The 19175-nt window shown below is 40.8% G+C and overlaps 1 non-coding gene across 1 annotated transcript; it reads left to right on the top strand.

The window, feature by feature from the left end:
* Positions 1-18430: 18430 nt before the first annotated feature.
* Positions 18431-18568, top strand: LOC114818119. The gene has a single exon (XR_003765940.1). It is a non-coding gene; the product is annotated as a small nucleolar RNA SNORA7 (small nucleolar RNA).
* Positions 18569-19175: the final 607 nt, after the last annotated feature.

Below are 19175 nucleotides of genomic sequence, written 5' to 3'. Positions count from 1 at the left end.
CAGAGAAATACAGTAGTTTCGGCATTCTTCCCAACTGCTCAACTTACGATACATGCTGTAACATTTCTGTCCATACTGGTACCAGCCAACCGAACATGGTTGGCATCCGTGATCTAAAGAAAAACTCGAGAAATTATCCAGTAGCATCTCTCTGCCTCTGAACCACTGGAGTGACCATTGTTCTCTCTCAGTGGACAAAATCATCACTGTAAACTGTAGGGATAACACTGGGTCTCGTATTACATTACATTGTTTCCATTTAATGCCTGGGAGAATACAATATAATAGAGTTGACAGAAATGATTTCTGTCTGCAGGGAGCTTAAACTGTAGAGCAGGAGACAATTCTTATTAATTAAGAATTATTAAAAATTCCCAAACCCCATCCCCCTTCCGAATTTATCTGAGCTAATTACCTGAAACTTTGGAATAATACATGACTCTGCAATTTTCACCCTGCCTGAACTAAAGAAATGTAGGAGCAGAGGAAGTAATTTCCAGGGTATGTGAACTACCAAACCAGCATCTTTATTTCTCCAATATAGACATAATTGTATCCCCCTAACCAGTTGCTTCCAGCTCCAAACAGCTAAATGAGATTGAGACACAACATTTCTATGAAATCTGTGCTTGATCAGACTGTATTTTTGCTGGGGAAATGTCCCTCACCACTATCTCCCCTCCCCCGACCCCAATCCTTGAGAATACCTCCTCAAAGGAACTCATTCAGTGAGACCGCTCCCTAAGAATTAGCGGAATTAACCAAACAGGAAGCCATCCCTTTCCCCTCCCACCTAACACAGATTTTGCCACTGCCCAGAGCAATGGAGTACAATGAGAAATGACTCATAAACTGATGATCCACGTTACCTTGGTTGCAAGACAGATGACAAGTCCCTGAGGAATCAATTTTCTGCCCTGTTTCCTGAGTTGTGGTAGTGTTTCCTGGGCAGCCTTGTTGACCACTGGATATTGTAAGCCCCTTAAATACTGAGAGAAATCTGCAAATTTTAGCTTTCTTTATTTGATTTATACACACCAGTATATGGTCAATGTATACCTGATTAATTTTAGCAGATAAAATACACACTCTCTAAAAGGAATCACATTTGATGGCTGAGATAGGATAGATTTTATTCTCAACGAAACAGGCTTACCATTTAGGCCCAAGATGCCAACAGTGACCAGCAGACCAAGGCAGAGGACTCCCAGGCTCAGTGCAACCAGTCGCCATGGAGCAGGAGAATCTGATGGAGGAATGGAAGAGGGCTTGATTCCATGTTGATCCTCCCTATTCCCCTTCCTATCACAGAGGATGAGTCTAGAAACATGGGACTCATCTAACCTTTTCATTTTTGAGACATATTAAATGTCTGTGATGGAGGAATACTGATTAGCGACCGTATACAAACCATTTAAGCAGGTTAGGCATTAAATTGGTCTGAGGTGTACATGTCTACCTCCATAAAATAAAAAATATTGTTTTCAGTCAGTGGAATAGTACTGTGAGGACAAAAACTAAAAATACTAAAGATACTAAAATACTAAAATAAAATAAAAATACTAAAGATTTCACCGATTATTTGTGAGCCTCCAGTTAATCTCATCCCAGTTCAGATAATAATAATGATAATGGGGATAATAATGATTGTTAAATACTTATTATGTGACCAGCATTGTACTAAGCATAGGGTAGACACAAGATACTCAGGTCCCACATAGGGTTCACAGTCTCAGTAAGAGGAGAACTGGTATTGAATCCACATTTTGCAGATGAGGGAACTACAGAACAGAAAGTAAAGTGACTTATCCAAGGTAACAAAGCAAGAACATGGCAGAGCTGAGAGTAGAACCCAGGTCCTCTGACTCTCAGGTCCATGCTCTTTCCAACAGGAGACAGTGCTTGTATTTTTCTAGAAAATACAATGCTCATTTCCTGACCTTTCTCTCACTTGGAATGTACAATTCTGGCCTTCTCATTCAGATTTTTACTGTCCTTGCGATTTCTCTTTCATCTTTCTTTTGAAACAGTCTCTTTGCCTACTTAAAGACTCAATCTGAGTTATTTTTCACAAAAGTGATGCACTTTCCCTCTTTGGTTCCCCCAAAATTCTTAAGCACTTCCAATGCAACAACCCATATTATTAGGAAGCACAAAGCAATCATCGATTAGAAAAGTTAACACAACCAAGAAATCTGGAAGAAGATTCTAGTCCAAACCTTCACTCTTGTTGGTGTTTTGTCTTTCCTGCTGATGAGGAGAGGTACATTTCACCTCCACATAGGTCAACTCCTCTTTGTTCCTACCTAAAGAGAAAGGTGCACGGAAGAGGATTTTTATGATACACAGCATTTTGGTGTTGATGGTAAGAAGATAGGTAGGATGCAGAAGGCCTTAGTTGACAAATGATCTCTGAAGTCCCTCCTAAATACTCCCTCGGGGTGTCCAAGCCCTCATACTGGATCCAAAGGGAATGAATCAGGCTTGGAGTTTTAATCCTTATAGATCACTGGGATTTAGCCCTTTCCAAATGGAAAAAGGATAGAGGGGGGAAGAATTTCAGCTTTGATTTTTAAATTATGGCTCTTCCTGTTTGTCTTCCCCTCTACATTAAAGTTCCATGTGAACAGGGAGCATCTTCCATTCATTCTTTTTTGTAAGTTCTCAAATCCATGCACAGCCCTATGTACAAAGAATGTACTCAAGAAGCATTCATAATTAATAAATGTCTGAAGAATACCTAGTCATGTTTACATTTGAGGGTTATATGTGAGACTGTAATCTCATTTGGAATTGAGATTTTCTTGATTGGAGTCCTGGGTAACCATTAGCTAATATGATGGATTAATTTCAGCTTAATAATAATGACAGTTGTTGAATGCTTCGTATGTGCAAAGTACTGTTCTTCCTTCATGAAAGCTGGGACTCTAGTCCAGTACAAACCATGGCATGCGTTTCTGTGATCATATATCTGTAATTCTCAGGTGGTAATCAGAATCCTTTTACTTGCTATTCCCTTTGTCGTCTCCTGCACATCCCTTAGATGAAAAAACTCCGAGTACGTGCAAATCAAATTCTAATTCGTTTAAATGTATAGATGCATCTTAAACAAACATATAAATAAACATGAATTAAGTTTAGACAAATTGTCTGGTCAGACAGTCCTAAAATGAAGAATACTCCTCAATGAAACAAACTATAGAAAAGCTATTGTTTTCAGCATTCTGCTTCAGACAGGAAGATATGGCCATGTGGTTGCTTCATTTTAGACTAAAGAATTAGCACTTCAGTTTTTATCTGGAATCTATGCTAAGGAATTCCACATTCGCCCCCCCTTAACAAATCAAACTGATTACTTCCTCACAGACTGTCAGAAAACAGGTGGGAAGAAACTCTCTCATTTCACTGAAAAGTCTGTACTGGAACACTCTTCTTCCACTCCTCAAGTGCTCCTGAATCAGTCCAAATCCCGGATAAAACATTGGAAATAAGTCCTGTGACAAAAGACTAAAAGAACTGATTGTTCTTGAGGATACAAAGCTTGAGAGTAAGAAGAAGCTGCAGTTCTATGAGCTCTGCATGCAACCATATGATTGTTTTAATGGTGAGAGAGAGAAGAACTTCCTCATTTCCACAGAGGATGAGAAAAATTAAGGTTTCAGGAGGAATACTCTCATTTTGTGAGCTATGAGATGATGGGATGAAATGGCAAGAAAATCTCATCACTAAAAAAAAATTAGGAATGGAAAATACTTTGGCAATATGAAAGTGACGGTGGGTTGTATAATCTTTAATAGTTCCTTCTGGACATATGATTATATTTCTCAAAGATGAGAAGAAATTGAAAACTATCTGGAGTAGCAAAGTGGGTCAAGAGAAATGGTTAGGTGAGCTGGCTGGTAACACACTGTATTTGTTACCTTTGCTTTTAGGTTCGTCAGGAGGCTTTCTCCTCTTCTGTTTGGAATTTGCCTGTTGTTTTGTCATGGAATAGATCACTGGCTGTTCACTCATTTCTGCAAAAGGTCAATATACTGAATAAGTGGATGGGCTCTTAGCGTATTCCACTCAGTGAGGATTGGAGAAGGAAACAATTCTGAGCCTGAGAATTCCATTCTTTACTAAGTGCAGCATTTCTTCTTATCTAATACAGAGTTCAGTAGCCAAATACACCCCAACCCGCTTGCTTTATTCCTCTAATACCAACCTACTCATGCCTCACTTATGTTTCCCCTGGCCACTGATTCCCTTCCTAGACTTTCCCTCCTTTCTGGAATTCCCTCCCCCTCATATCACCTGCCAAACCCTACTAAAATTATGTGGCTTTGCTTTCTAAATGCTCACCTCCAAATCTAATTCCCCTCTACACGATTAGGTCATATAAAATTGATTCAGTTACATTAAACAATTAGGGGCTCCCCACAGCCCTAACCCACACAACAGTCAAGAACATATCTTATATGTGTTTTCCTTACTTCATTCATTTGTTCAATTATATTTATTGAGTGTTTGTGTGAAGAGCATTATACAAAATGCTTGGAAAATACAATTTGGCAATAAAGAGGGACAATCACTGCCCATTCCGGGCTTACAGTCTAATAGGGGGGGCCTAGACATCAGAACGAGTAAAAAGGCATCAATATAAATAGAATTACAGCTATATACATATCAAAATGAGTAAACAGGAAGGAATATAAATAAATAGAATTATAGATATGCATATATATCCACAAGTGCTGTGGGGCGGGGTGTCATAAATATCATTTATTTTAATATCCGACATCCTCTAGCTTGTGAACTCCTTTAAGTCCAGGTTTCTCTACCTCCCTCCTCTAACTGTGGGAGTCCCACATAGAGCTGTTCTGGGTCCCCTTTTATCCTCCCTCTACACTGACTGCCTTGGAGAACTCATTCACTCCTATGGCTTTAACTACAATGTCTATGCACATGACTCTCAAATCAACCTCTCCAGCCTTCACCTCTCTCCTCTCCTGTCAATAGAGGGTCAAACAAAAGTAAAACTCCTCACCATTTGCTTTAAAGTACTCCTTCGTCTTGTCCCCTCTTACCTCACCTTACTTCTCTCCTTCTGCAAAGCAGCCTGCATACTTCACTCCTCTGGTGCTAACCTTCTCACTTGCCCCCATCTCTCCTGTCTCTCTACTGACCCCTGGCCCACATCTTACCTCTGGCCTGGAATGCCATTCCTCCTCAAATCCACCAGACAATTACTCTCCCCCACTTAAAAGATTTAATAAAGGCAAATCTCCAAGAGGCCTGCCCAGAAATCCCCACTCTTCCTCCTCTCCCACTCTCTTCTGCAACAGGCTGAATTGCTCCCTTAGCTTTTCCCACCCTTTCCAGCCCCACAGCACTTATGGATATATCTGGATTTTATTTATTTGTAGTAATGCCTATTTGTATAGAAGTCTCCCCCCGCCCCCAACTGTGAGCTCACTGTGGTCAGGGATTGTCACTCTTTATTGTTGTTTTTTTCCCAAGTAGTTACTAGAATGTTCTGCCCATAGTAAGCCCTTAATAAAAATGATTGAATGAATGAATTTTTCTAAAAAGGTTTAGCCCATATCTCTCTGCACCTCAAAATCCTCCAGTGGTATCCATTCACCTCCACGTTAAGCAAGAACTCTTAGTTTCTATTTACTGTTGTAGTGTACTCTCCCAAGCACTTAGTACAGAGTCCTGTACACAGTAAGCACTCAGTAAGTATGACTGACTGACTTACCATTGGCTTTAAGGCACTCAGTGAGCTCTCCCTTTCCTACCTAACTCCGCTAATCTTCTACTACACTCCAACCCACACACTCCATTCCTCTAATACCAACCTAATTTCAGTACCTCAATCTCATCTAGCCTACCATTCACCCCTTTCCCACATCCTGCCTCTGGCCTGAAACTCCTTCGCCCTTCATATCTGACAGTCTATCACTCTCTCTCCCGTCCCCAAACCTCCAAAATCACATCTCCTCCAGGAGGCTTTTACAAATTAAGCCCATTAATCCCCGTATCCACCGTCCACATCAATTTTATGGCACTTTTAAAGCACTTCTATACTTAATCATCTCTACAATACATGTAGAAATATTCTTATACATCACTGTATTCTCTACCCCAAATCTATTTTCATGTCTATTCCCCCTTGTAGACTGGGAGCTCCTTGTGCGTAAAGATCATGTCTATCAGTTCTGCTTTATTGTACTTTCCCAAGCAGGTAGTACAGGATTCTGCCCATGGTAAGCACTCTCTGAATACCACTGATCCATGTCAACTTCTGCACTGTACTGTCTCACTCCCTTAAAGAGAGGCTCTGCAGATGAGAAGGTTTAAATAAAATGATGAAATGATGTAGTTGGCATTACCATCAGAAAATAGAACTGGAGAAATGATTTCCATGAGTTTCTCTCTGAACAATTCTCCAGATATTGTTCAAAGTGAGAGAAAGCAAAGTTGGAAGAGGTGGTGCTATTGCTGGGATTAATAAAGAATCATTTATAAGTAATATTTTTATCATACAAGTGATTCCATTTCTGAAACCTGGAGCATTTTTCTCATCAAGGCGTTATTTGGCCATGAAGTCAGAAGATTAGGTAAAGAGCACTTATAAGCCAGTCAAAAAGAATTTAGGGAATATTTCTCCCAAAAAGATCATCTTTAGGAGAAAGTTCAGAAAAGAAAAAGGTGAGAATTTGGGCCACCCATTTCATGAAAAATATATTGCCCCAATTAGAACATTAAACATGTTATGATATTTATTATGGCTAGAGGATGTTTTTCTTTCTCATACTAATTCTCCATAGTTATTCAAGGTTTACCTTTGCTGTGGCTATATTATGAATTATTTCCATGAAGGACTGTTGGCAAAGGTACAGTGGAACAAAATTTCTAATGGATTAGACATCGGCACTAATTTGCTCTGATTTCAATCACACAGTTTCCTCAATTTCAAAAGTTGGTAACAGTTACTAGCTCTGCTTCCATACTTTTTTCTGATTACTTGCTGGCATACTGCTGACTATGCCTTCAAAACTGTTCGGTACCTTCTTAGTGAGGTTTGAAATCCATATTTTGCTCTTTAATTCAAGGACTTCACATCAATGATTTCCAATAATTATAATTATGCTTTAATTTTATAATTTAATTAATTTTATATAATTATGTTTTAAGCTATTACAAATATGCCAAGCCATATTTCCTGGATGAAACTCAGGTTATATTTAAAGGAAAATTCTCCCAGACAAGGAGAGAAACAAAAACGCACATACCTATTCTGAGGAGGACGGTTTGTTGGTGGAGAAACAGGGAAACGTCCGAAGGAGAGACGCAGAAACCTGTGTTCTGAGAACTAAGTAGAGGCTGTGGTTCTCCACTGATACTGTTTTGTAATTCCAGAGACACACATGGAGAGAGATGCAACTTGATGACTTCAGCCCAATGCCATGTGGTGAATGTGAATAAAGAGTAGAAAATACGATAGTTTGAGCTCAGTAGTGTTCTGAACACAACCACACAGGAAATGTACACACTGATGCTATTACTGGCTTCAGCAATCTATTGAACACCCCTAAACTAGGATGTCCTTTCATGATTGTGACCTAAAGTCACATGGAGCAACTCAATGAATTAATGTCATTGACCAATCAGGTTTCTTTAACGTCTCAAATGTGCATGAGATATTATGAACGCAGAGGAAGAATTTATTTATATTCATACATGAATACATAAATACCAGTATTATATACACACATATCTGTATGTGTGTGTATATATATATGTATGTATGTAAGTATGCATATATACATTTTTATATTAGCACAGCTGATTCTCCTGAAAACAAAAACTAGCTTCCCATTCCAATTCTCATGTTTTTTCAATGAAAATGGTTGAGGGAAAGTTCTTATTGGTGTACATTCAACCCAGTGGGCATCCAATAAAAGCTCTGACTACTACTCGTAATAATACTAGTATCAGAGTGATAGCATACTGGAAGTCATTTATCACCCCCTTGGTGGATATACTGTACTAAGCCCTGGAGAAAATAAAAGTAACAGTCAGAGACATAAATCCTGCCCTCAAGTAATGTAGAGGTCTATTCTTGCTGCAAACACAAACCCAGTAATGGAAAAAATATTTATTTACTAGTCACCAAACCTATTATACATGCAAATGAAGAGAAGCACTGTGGCTTAGTAGAAAAATCGTAGGCCTGGAAATCAGAGGACTTGGGATTCATTTATTCATTCAGTCGTATTCATTAAGCGCTTACTGTGTGCAGATCAAGGTACTAAACACTTGGGAAGGTACAACACCATAATAAACAGTGACATTCTGTGCCCACAACGAGCTCACCATCTAAAGGATGAGCTCACTGTCAGGAGGGGCCTAAACTTATCTTAAACACTGACGGAACATGTGACATAATATCTGGTGTTCAGGCACTACAAAGAAAATGTAATAAAAGATGGTGTTTTCTGACAAGGACTTGCCAATTGAGGAAAGAGGTAGTAAACATAGACATTAGTAAAGGTAAAAATTAAAGACAGCACAAGCTTTATAGTTTCTCCTGTTTGAGACTTATATTGATTAGCACCAGTATTTCTAAGTTATATTTCCTAGGTTGCCTCATGCTTACTGGAAGTGTCTACTGCTGTTTTCATTTTTTTTCTGTTTTAATCACCATTTTCTTTAAACCTCTGTTGTGATTGTGTCTCTGATTGGTGCCTTCTAAGTTGATAGGTCTTCAGCAGGTTTCTCCCAACTCTCCACTGCTTTGTTACCCCAATCGGGATTTTGCCCTCCTGGTGACTGAAATGTTTCTTCTGTCTTATGTATACCCCTCCACCGATGAATAAGATGTGCTGCTCAGCGGGTTCTGTCAGAGCAATGTTTTTGAATGTTTCCATTATTTCTTCCATCCTTCCTCCAACTTAATCAAGTAGGTAGAGATTCACCCCTCCCAGGCCTACCCTCAGCAGCTAAATCCTCTTTCCTAGGGCAAAAAGTACTTTCGTCCATTCATGTTTACCTTTGCCATAGACACTGTCCATGGGAACTGCGTTTTTCCGGCCCACCTTGCCTTTTTTGGAAAGCCATTTAATCCTTATCATCACTTTTCTGGAGTAGAATATGAAGACTGTTGAGACCTGGAGAGATGGTAAGAAGACAGTTAAAGATGAAGGCCACACTGTGATGACTGGGGATGGGATCTTTAAGTCATGTAAAGGAAGACAGTGGTTTTCTCACTGTGGATATTAGAGGGTGAGGATGCTTAAATGTCGTGGGAGAGGACAGAGCCATCCAGACAGATCCACTTCTTTTTAATGTAGTATAAACCGATCCCATATTTTCGACCATTCTGGTGACACTGACTTATTGTTACTTGATTCATAAACTCCTGCCCAGAGGGAGATGGACTGATCAGAATGTGAGATGCAGTGATGGGGGAATGTGAATAAGTTTCCCTTTAGCTGCTTTCCTGGTTTTCCCAATCTAACCGGCATGACGTCATGATTTTTTTTTCCCCTGTATCCATCTCTCTGTCCCCATATACTCAGCATAAGCATAGCAAGATGGCTGACTGGGACAGCAGGTGCAATCTCTCATCAAGGACAGAATACCTTTCAGACCTCATTGGCAGAAAACATTACCTTGTTTTCAGCTTTTCATAAGCCATATGCATGCCATCAGGGAATAGGATAATGAGAGAGGTTGGGCGAAGGTTGTTCGGTGGGTTCTTTTCTGCTGTCTCAAGAAAATAAGAAGTGAAAATCAGAATGGTAATAATAGTAATAGTGGTATTCATCGAGCATCTACTGGATGGATATATTGTACTAAGCAATGGGGAAAATAGAAGCAATGGCCAGAGACAAAAATCCTGCCCCCAAGGAATTTCTAAGTGCATTCCTGTTGTAAACACAAACTCAGTAATGGAAAAATGTTTATTTACTAGTTGCAGAGGACAAGCAAATGAAGAGAAGCACTGGGGCCTATTGGAGAGAGCACAGTCCTGTGAGTCAGAGGCCCTGGGTTCTAATCCCTGTTCTGCCACTTGTCAGCTGGGTGACCTTGGTCAAGTTCCCAATAGTGGATACCAGACTTTGTAATTTCAAGGGTTCAGCTGGAGGTGTAGAAACCGGAACTTCTTTATCGTTTGTTTTAGCATCTTACAAAGATATTTTGGATTTTGGAAATGTGATGAGGTCTTCAATGGAAAGCTTTTCTTCTAAATGCAATGTTAATTACCTTTCACTTTCTACTTTATTCAACATTTGTTCATTTTCTGCTCAGAGGTCTCTAATATTTTGAAAATAAGACAACTGGTGACAGACTTTTTCCTATGATCCAGTTATTTAATTTACCCCACCCAGAGCACAGAGCCAGAATGGGACCATATATGAGCAATGTTTTATCCCAGGGATAGTTGAGTCTGTGTATGCCAGTATTATTATTCTGTTTCCACAAATGCCAACTCTCCTCTCAGTTTCTAAATTCCTTGACACAAGTAGAGTACTAAATGGCAAATATGAGTCGTAGGGAAGAATTTGGTATTAACAGATTGTCCTGCTTTTCCAGAGATGTTTGTCCCCTTGGGAGAGATGAATCCAAAGAGTAGAGAAAAATAGAAGGATGAAAGGAAAAGAGAAGCAGCATAGCTTAGTGGAAAGAACACGGGCTTGGGAGTCAGAGGACGTAGGTTCTAATCCCAACGCCACCACTTGTCTGCTTGTGTGACCTTGGCAAGCCACTTAACTTCTCTTTGCTTCAGTTGCCTCATCTGTAAAATGGGGATTAACACTGTGAACCCCACGTGGGACAACCTGATTACCTTCCATCTACCTCAGTGCTTAGAATTTGAGTCTGGTGCATTGCAATGTACCTTTCAATGTGTTTCTTCACTGTAGGCATGTCCTGAGTGTTTTGCAGTAATAATTTAAGCCCCTACAAGAGCAGAGAATGATAGGAAAGAGCAGAGGAAAAGATTTTGTCCCTTGTGAACGACGGAGCTCCAAGAAACATGTTGAATTTGAATCGTTCCATCTCCCAGATCCAGATTCTTAGTGGAAGAGGTTTGTGTCCCCTTCAGGGGGAATGCTGTTCCATTCCATGATGCATTCAACCCATTTAGACTTGGAAGAAAAATGCCTCTTCTCCCGTTCATCGATGGATCGATGGTATTTACTGAGTGCCTACGACCGGTTAGAGTAGAATAGGTGGACATGATACCTGTCCTCAAGGAGCTAATGATCTAGGAGGGGAGATAACATTAAAATAATAATGATGTCTCCAAGCGGTTAGTACAGTACAGTACAGTGCTCTGCACCCAGTAAGCACTCTATAAATATGATTATATGATTAAATAATGAAAGCCAACTGAGAATTAGGATGTGTGCAAGAGCTGTTAGGGTGGGAGGTAAGAAAATCCCTCTAGACTGTAAACTGGTTGTGGGCAGGGAATGTGTCTGTTTATTGTTTTATTGTACCCTCCCAAGGGTTTACTACAGTGCTCTGCACACAGTAAGCGCTCAATAAATATGATTGAATGAATGAATAAATGAATGAACAGTGCTTGGCACATAATAAGAGCTGAACAAATGCCATAATAATAATGATAATAAAAGAAGAGACAAGAAGGAGAGGAAAGGAATTATTTTGAATTGTTATATGGAGCTCTAGGGAGAACCATATTTCTAACCCACATTCTTCTAGTATTATTCCAAAGATGTTACAATGAGAAATTGAGTATCACTTGGAAAATTATAACACATGTTACTGAGATTGGGATGTTGACTTACCCTGATTTAGCCTAGGAAGTAATTTTGGTATTTTAGAACAAGTTCTCATTACCTTGTTATGTTATTAAATGGTATTTATTAATCTCTATGTGATAATCACTGGGGGGAGCCAGGTGTATCCAATGGGCCACAGTCCCTGTCCTACCCAGGGTTCACAATCTATATTTCTTCTACTGTCCTGGATAAACTGCATAAGCTTCTTTACACTGAAGCCACTTGAAATGCAGGGACTTTTTATGAAGGTGCGAACATGCCAAATTCAGGCTTAGTTCAAGGTCAACAGTATTCTTGGACAGATAATTTGATGAGAAACTTTACATCAATAGTAATAATAATGATAATGACAATAGTGACACTTTAAATGATAAATCGACTTCTTGCTCCTTTGCCCTGCCTTTAAAGGCCTTTTTCTTCTAGATATCAAAGGTGAAGGAGAAAAGTACAAGCCTTGGGTGTTTTCTGCCCATTATGGGCAGGGATTATCTCTCTTTATTGCTGAATTGTACTTTCCAAGCATTTAGTACAGTGCTCTGCACACAATAAGAGCTCAGTAAGTACAATACAATGAATGAATGAATGAATCTGGCTGGTATCTGGTATCAACCCAAAAAGTGTGGTCAGTCTGGCTGTGAAAGATCTTGAGGTACTTAGTGTAATGATTAGTTCATAGAAATAAGTTTCAAATGAAGTAGTTTTTCCTGCTGAAATTCAACCCAGGAAATTGCTCAACATTCTACATAAGCCAGGAGAAGAAAGTGTGAAATCAGCCCCTGCTCTTTACTCATCTCTCATCTCTGCAGAATGGTGCAAAATTGGAGAGTTTGGCTCCTATACACACCAGGGAGCCAAAACTGCAAAAGGCTTTCAGCTGCATTTCTCAAGTATGGATCCTTTTCTTTAAGGCCACTTGGTAGCTTATCTCTTCAACCATATATTTTCATCAGAGAGGGGATCCAGGACAGAGAGAAAGAAAGAGAGAGAAAAACTTAGGTTTCAGGGGTAGCAGAATAGTACTCTCTTTAGTTTCAAGGTCTAAACATGGAAAAATATGACTCAACAGCCCAGTCCTCACTAACTTCTGCTTAAGCCTCTTTCTCTCAAATGTTGAATACATAGGGATTTCTTTCTCCCACTGGGATGTCCCTGACTCAGGAAAGTATGTAATCTGACTTCAGGATTTGGTTTTCATCAGTAATGTCTGGAGTCCGGACTGTCATTCTGATGTATTAATAGAAAAAGCACTTGGTGGTCATTGTTGTGTTTTGAATGCTGACATTTCCATGAACATCTAACCATGGCCTCTGATGGTGTCAGAATTGTGGCTTATGCACCCAGTCACTGTACAGAAAACTTTTCCACTGACAGAAAAAAAGCAGCAGCAGCAATATTAGCAACTCAGACTCCTGCACAAAATAAGATTTATCTGAAATCTCTAGCCCTAGAGCCGTTGGAAGAGAGAAAATCTATAATCTAGCAGCTATCATGAGGGGCATTTGTTGAAGGAGTCTGGACAAAGCATGCCCTTCACGTCTGAGAGGAGACAAAAGGTAAAACTGGAGAATGAGAGGACAGAGCCTGACTTGTTTTGCACAGGATTGGAGTGGGTGAGAACATTTTAGCATCAGCTTCTGTTTTACCAGGATGGGTTTTCTACTACAAAACCAAGAATAAACATCACTTGGATGGATGATATTATCAACATGATCTCGTCGTGCAAAGAAGGAACGAGAGAGGGCTAAATGCTGCCCATGTTTTGGGAAACACAAGACCTGGATGTAGGAGACTTAAATTGAAAGCAAGGTAAACATTGTCATGACAGGTGAAAACTGGACTCCACATGAAACGGAATGTCTACACAACTATTCAGTCGTTGTGGTGTCCAAACTTTTCTATGTGCGAGTCCCAAACACCCTCCTGATGCTGCATAAGAGGTCCACTTTTCCATCACTACTTTTTATGAGATACTCAATATCAAGGTATAAAACAGGATCACTAGCGATGAAGTCCAGCAGAATGTCTTTCTCAACACTGGAGCAATATTCACCTTAAAACTGTTCTCTTGTGGTGATCTGAAATTTGGGAATCCTGAAAGCAGAATGATCAGAGGAGTCATTTACTGATCTAGTTAAACACAACTTCATGAAATGTTGCATTTCAGCTGAAACTTAGAATCAACTGCAGCAGTTGGGGCAGGGCAGCAAAATGAAAACAAGAAAGGAGCAACTCTTTTTCTCCATAAACTCTCAGAATACACAGAAAGACCAAGTTGTGAAAACAACAAAGCTCCAAGTGCTGGAAACAACAAACTACAGCAAAACAACTGCCATGTGGTTAGGCTGTGGTTTCTGAAATAGACTTTGTGACCGCATGTGCACTCAAAAGTGAATTTAAACAATGATATATTTACATTATATGTCACATAATCCTTAATACGAATTTATTAATGAATTTACTAACCTAAACTCTTTCTGTGAAAGCAGAGAATTTGCATTTGGGATATTGTTTGATATACCTGAAAGTTGGACACCCTTTGCAAGTTCTGAGGAAATCGAATCAAGCAAGATTTACCACTTATCCCTCAGCTGCCTTTTTGAAATCTTAATGGGGTGGTAGTCTGGGAATTCAAGAAGGGGGAACCATGAAGATTTGAAATCACCAAGAGAAACCTCAGTTTGAAGAGATAATGAGAAGTCACAGACCCTTCCAGGTAAGTCTGTTCCCAACAACAAGAGTGACTGCATCAGCTCAGCCTCTTGGCCTGAAACCACACGGGAAGACTCAGACACGGACACAGACACGGACGGAATGCGGACCCAACTTGGCCCTCTGCTCAGTCCTAAGAGCAAAAGGCCGTTTGTCTGAAGAGTCACTGTGATCCTGGCCTAGGGCTTACCCTGCTCTCACTTGACCTGGAGGTGACTGCAAGCACAAAGCTACAGGAATGCACTGGATCAGAGTTTCATCCTCTGTGGGCCTGAATCACCCACGTATTTTAGCCCTAAAAAAACTAGTTTGTCTGAAATTTCTGGTTCATACAGTTCCATATAAACTGTAGGGGTGGGAATTATCTGGTTAATGAGCTATCTTAGGCCTAGTCTAAAAGTGGGGTACAATCTGGAGTCTCTAGGAGAAAAACTCATTATCCTTATTTTCAGTCACATTGTGCGGCCCAGGATTTAATCATTTCCTTTGAGGGGGAAGGATTATGGTTGAATCTCTCATCAGTTATTTGATATTCATGACACCCTGGTGCCTTTTCAAAGACTCATCTGAAGGATGAGAGTTAGAGTGGAAAGAGCATGGGCTTGGGAGTCCGAAGATATGGGTTTGAATCCTGACTCCACCACTTCCCAGTTGGGTGACTTGGAGCAAGTCACTTAACTTCTCAGTGCCTCAGTTACTGCATCTGTAAAATGGGGATTAAAACTATGTGCCCAACGTAGGACAACCTCATTACCTTGTATCTACCCCTGTGCTTACAGCAGTGTTTGGCACGTAGTAAGCGCTAAACAATTACCAAATGGGAAACTCATTGTCAATCACCAAATTTCTTGATTAAATTTCTTTCTCATCATGGGAGGTGAATTAATAAGCAGTAAGAGAAACTTGGAAGCATTTCTTAAAACTGTAAATAATTCATTAACCAGATCTTAACAATATCTTATTAACAATAGGAAATCATTTCTTTCCATAATCTGGGTCAAAGATGGCATCCAGTGAGAAGGAAAGCTGATCAACCGATGACTAGTCCAAAAAGATGTGGACCTTGATGCTTCTGTCTCCCTTCAGGTCTGATATTAATCCCATCCCCATCCAGAACCACTGTCCAGGTTCTTACTGATGCCAGAATAGGAGGAAAACTGACATCTATCTTGAGTACTGTCCAAAATTGATCATCTGAGGACTCTGTGAATATTTCCCAAAGTCTCTGAGCAGTGGATGATCCAGGAGGTGGTGGGCAGTTATGGATTCCATCGGGTCCAAACAAAAAGGTCACACAATTTTCTTCTCACAAATATAGTGTCTGTCCTTGGCACAGTCTGCCAAGTATGCCGAGTTCTGACTTCCGAAGAGCACACAGCTTCCTCCATATTCTAAATCAACAAAGGAGAGACTATGGGAAAGAAAGATTATTTATGTCTTAACAATGTCTCCTTTTTAGCATCAGTCATGAGGGGAACAGTGCAATCTATTGAAGAGGGTATTTGATTGGGAGTCAGGAGATCCAGGTTCAAATCCCAGTCCTGTCACAGTAGCCTGTCGTGGGACTTTGGGTAAAGCATATGACTCTCTCTATGCCTCAGTTTCCTCATCTGCAGAATGGGCATAAGATAGATTGTGAGCCTGACATGGGTCAAGGCCCGTGTCTTCTCTCCTCAACTTATACCTAACCCAGCATTAGCCCATAGTAAGCACTTAATGCAATCATTAATGCCATCCCAGAGAAGCACCATGACCTAGTAGAAAGAGGACCTGGTTTCTAATCCCAGCTTCACCACTTGTTCCCTGTGTGACCTTGGGCAGTCAACATGTCTGTGCCTCAGTGACCTCATCACTAAAATGGGAATTAAGACTGAACCTTATGTGGGACAGGGACTGTGTCCAAACTAATTATCTCGGGTCTATCCCAGCACTTAATGCAGTGTCTGGCACATGATATATGCTTAAAAATAGCATTAAAAATGATAATAATGTTTGTCTTGAGTTTTAGTGGATTTTTCTAAGTAACATGCACCCTTATTTGCTCAAGTGGAACTTGAACACCTTTAGAATTAGGAAATCTCAATGAAATATCATTTGTGCAAGTGTTATTGACCAAGATTTGCGGTAGGTATATCTTTGGAATTTAACCCTATGGCATCCACTCACACGTGCGCATTAGTTTGAAACTTTGACAGAAATCACTAGTGATCTTTCTCATTCTTTTCCCCAGTTTCATACCAGTGTACTGCCATTTCTGCCTCAAAAACCTTGCATAAGCCCCGCACACAGTAAGTGCTCCAGAAATAGTATTGATTGATTGAATATAGGTTTTATTTTAAGACATGGCATATATAAAGAAAGATGATAGAAATAACACCCAGGGCTAAAGAAATTCTTTGTTATGGGAAATCCCCTACTATGCACGGGAAGATTTCCTGAATCAAATCAGATAACATTGAAAGGAGACTTCTCCCAGGTAATCCTGAGGAAGGCCTAAGCCTGCCAGAGCCAAGAGGAAGATAAATACCTGGTATGAAGAGGATGGATGCTCAGTCTTTGGGAGAAGGGGCTGGGTGTGGGGTCCAGAGGCGGATGGCAAACGTTTGGGATCTGGAAACTGAAAATGAAGTTGAATCCACAGATCCTGGAGGTATGCAGCAAGAGATGCAGCTTTATGATCTCGGCGGAGGGCCATAAGGTGAATGTGACTAGTGAGTGAGGAAAAGAGCAATCAAATCAACAATGTTCCGAACACAACCACACAGGAAATTCACACACTTGTGCTATTATTGGCTTTAGGTGATTGATTGAACACAAACTAGGGAGGCTTTCATCATCGTGGCTTTAAGTGACATTGAGCGATTCGATTGATGTATGTCAAAGATGAATCTGGTTAATCTGAATGATCAAGTCTACACAGAGTAAATAAATGTGTGCATGTGCGTGACCTTTATTTCTCAAAAAATGCTAGCGATCAATGCATAACCAACATCCCCTTCTGGACTGGTGTAGTGGATAGACCACAGGCCTGGGAGTCAGAAGGTCATGAGTTCTAATCCTGGCTCCACCACTTGTCTGCTCAGAGATCTTGGGCAAGTCACTTCACTTCTCTGTGACTCCGTTTCCTCATCTGTAGAATGGGGCTTGAGATGGTGAGACAGGGACAGGAACTGTGTCCAACTACATTTGCTTATATCTACCTCAGGGGTAGGTACAGCGCTCCACCCATAGTTAGAGTTTAACAAAGTACCATCATCATCATCATCAGACAGCCACAGTGCCTCTTTCTGATTTTGATCATGAAAGCAGCATGATAGAGCAGAGGCCTGGCAATCAGAAGGACTTGGGTTCTAATCCCAGTTCTTCCATTTATCTGCTGTGTGATCTTGGTCAAATCACTGAATTTCTCCGAGCCTCAGTTCCATTATTTGTAAAATGGGGATAAAGACTGGGAGCCTCAGATGGGACAGGCATTTTGTCCAACCTGATTAACCTGTATCTACCCCCTTGCTTAGACAGTGCTTGACACATAGTAAGTGCTTAATAAATACCATCTTCTTTATCATTCTAATCATTTTGACTTGTAGAATCCTAATCTCTGCCATGGTTTTGATCAAGATGAGAAAGTCTTTGCCTAAAAGCAGATGATTGCAAACCCGCCGCCTACCAGAATGACACAGCTGTTTTATAATTGTATGCTGCTCTGGCAGTCTCATTGCTCTAGACTGGCCTTCAGGAGGTATTTGCATCATCCTTCCCTACAGAAGTCTGAACCTCACATCACAGTGGAAGGGGTGGGGTTGTGGAAGCTAGAACTTGGGAAATGGCCCATTGGTGCTGTGTCAAAATACCAAAGATTTCTCACACAACAGATAGGCTGAACAGGAATCCTGAAAAAACAGGTAGCTAATGAGGAGGATGCCCTCTCAGGGTTGCACCTGGAGAGTTTCCAGTCCTCTACCAGTCTTAGTTATGGGAAGGAGAGTCATGCAGAGGCCTGCCCACTCCATTCCTAGCTTGGGCAGTGGCTAGCGAGTGGAAGGCGGTCTGCTACAAGTCAAAACTACCTGTGGTGGGCAACAGCAGCAGGGGAGAGAGTCGAGGGCTGAGACTCAAGTTTACGGCGTGGAAGGAGGCGGTGGTAAACCTAGTCCATATTTTTACCAAGAAAACTCTCTGGATCCCCTACCACAACGATTGCAGATGGAGGTGGGGCGTTCTGGAAGAGATGTGACCGTAAAGTCGCTATGGGTTGGAAACGACTCGCCCACATAAGACAAGACAGGGGAATACAAATCGAATCAGGGCCTTGTTAGCAGAGGATGGAAGGGTTTATGTGGGAAAATGTCACCAATGGAGCATGCAGGTAAAGGTGGGGGCTGGGGGCCCCATTCTTGGGGATGGGAGAGTGAGGCTATTGGGGAATGTCCCTGTATAGGGCCAGGACTCAGTTTCCCCCCGGCCCTTGAGAAATCCTGGTGTCAGTGCAACTCCCAAGGCCATGCCTCGTTGGGTCGGGGGAAAATGAATCTGACACTTGTTCTGCTACAGTGCTCAATAAACCATAGAATTTATTGAGTGTTTATGGTTTGTAGAACAATGTATTAAGCCATGGAGAGTAAAATAGAGGTGGGAGACTTATGTGCCATTAAAGGAGCTTACAAT

This window comes from Ornithorhynchus anatinus, chromosome 17 (genome assembly GCF_004115215.2).
Source record: "Ornithorhynchus anatinus isolate Pmale09 chromosome 17, mOrnAna1.pri.v4, whole genome shotgun sequence".
Taxonomy (NCBI): Eukaryota; Metazoa; Chordata; class Mammalia; order Monotremata; family Ornithorhynchidae; genus Ornithorhynchus; species Ornithorhynchus anatinus.
The sequence above is the reverse complement of the archived record's forward strand: the minus strand, read 5'-3'. Positions and strand labels throughout refer to the sequence as shown.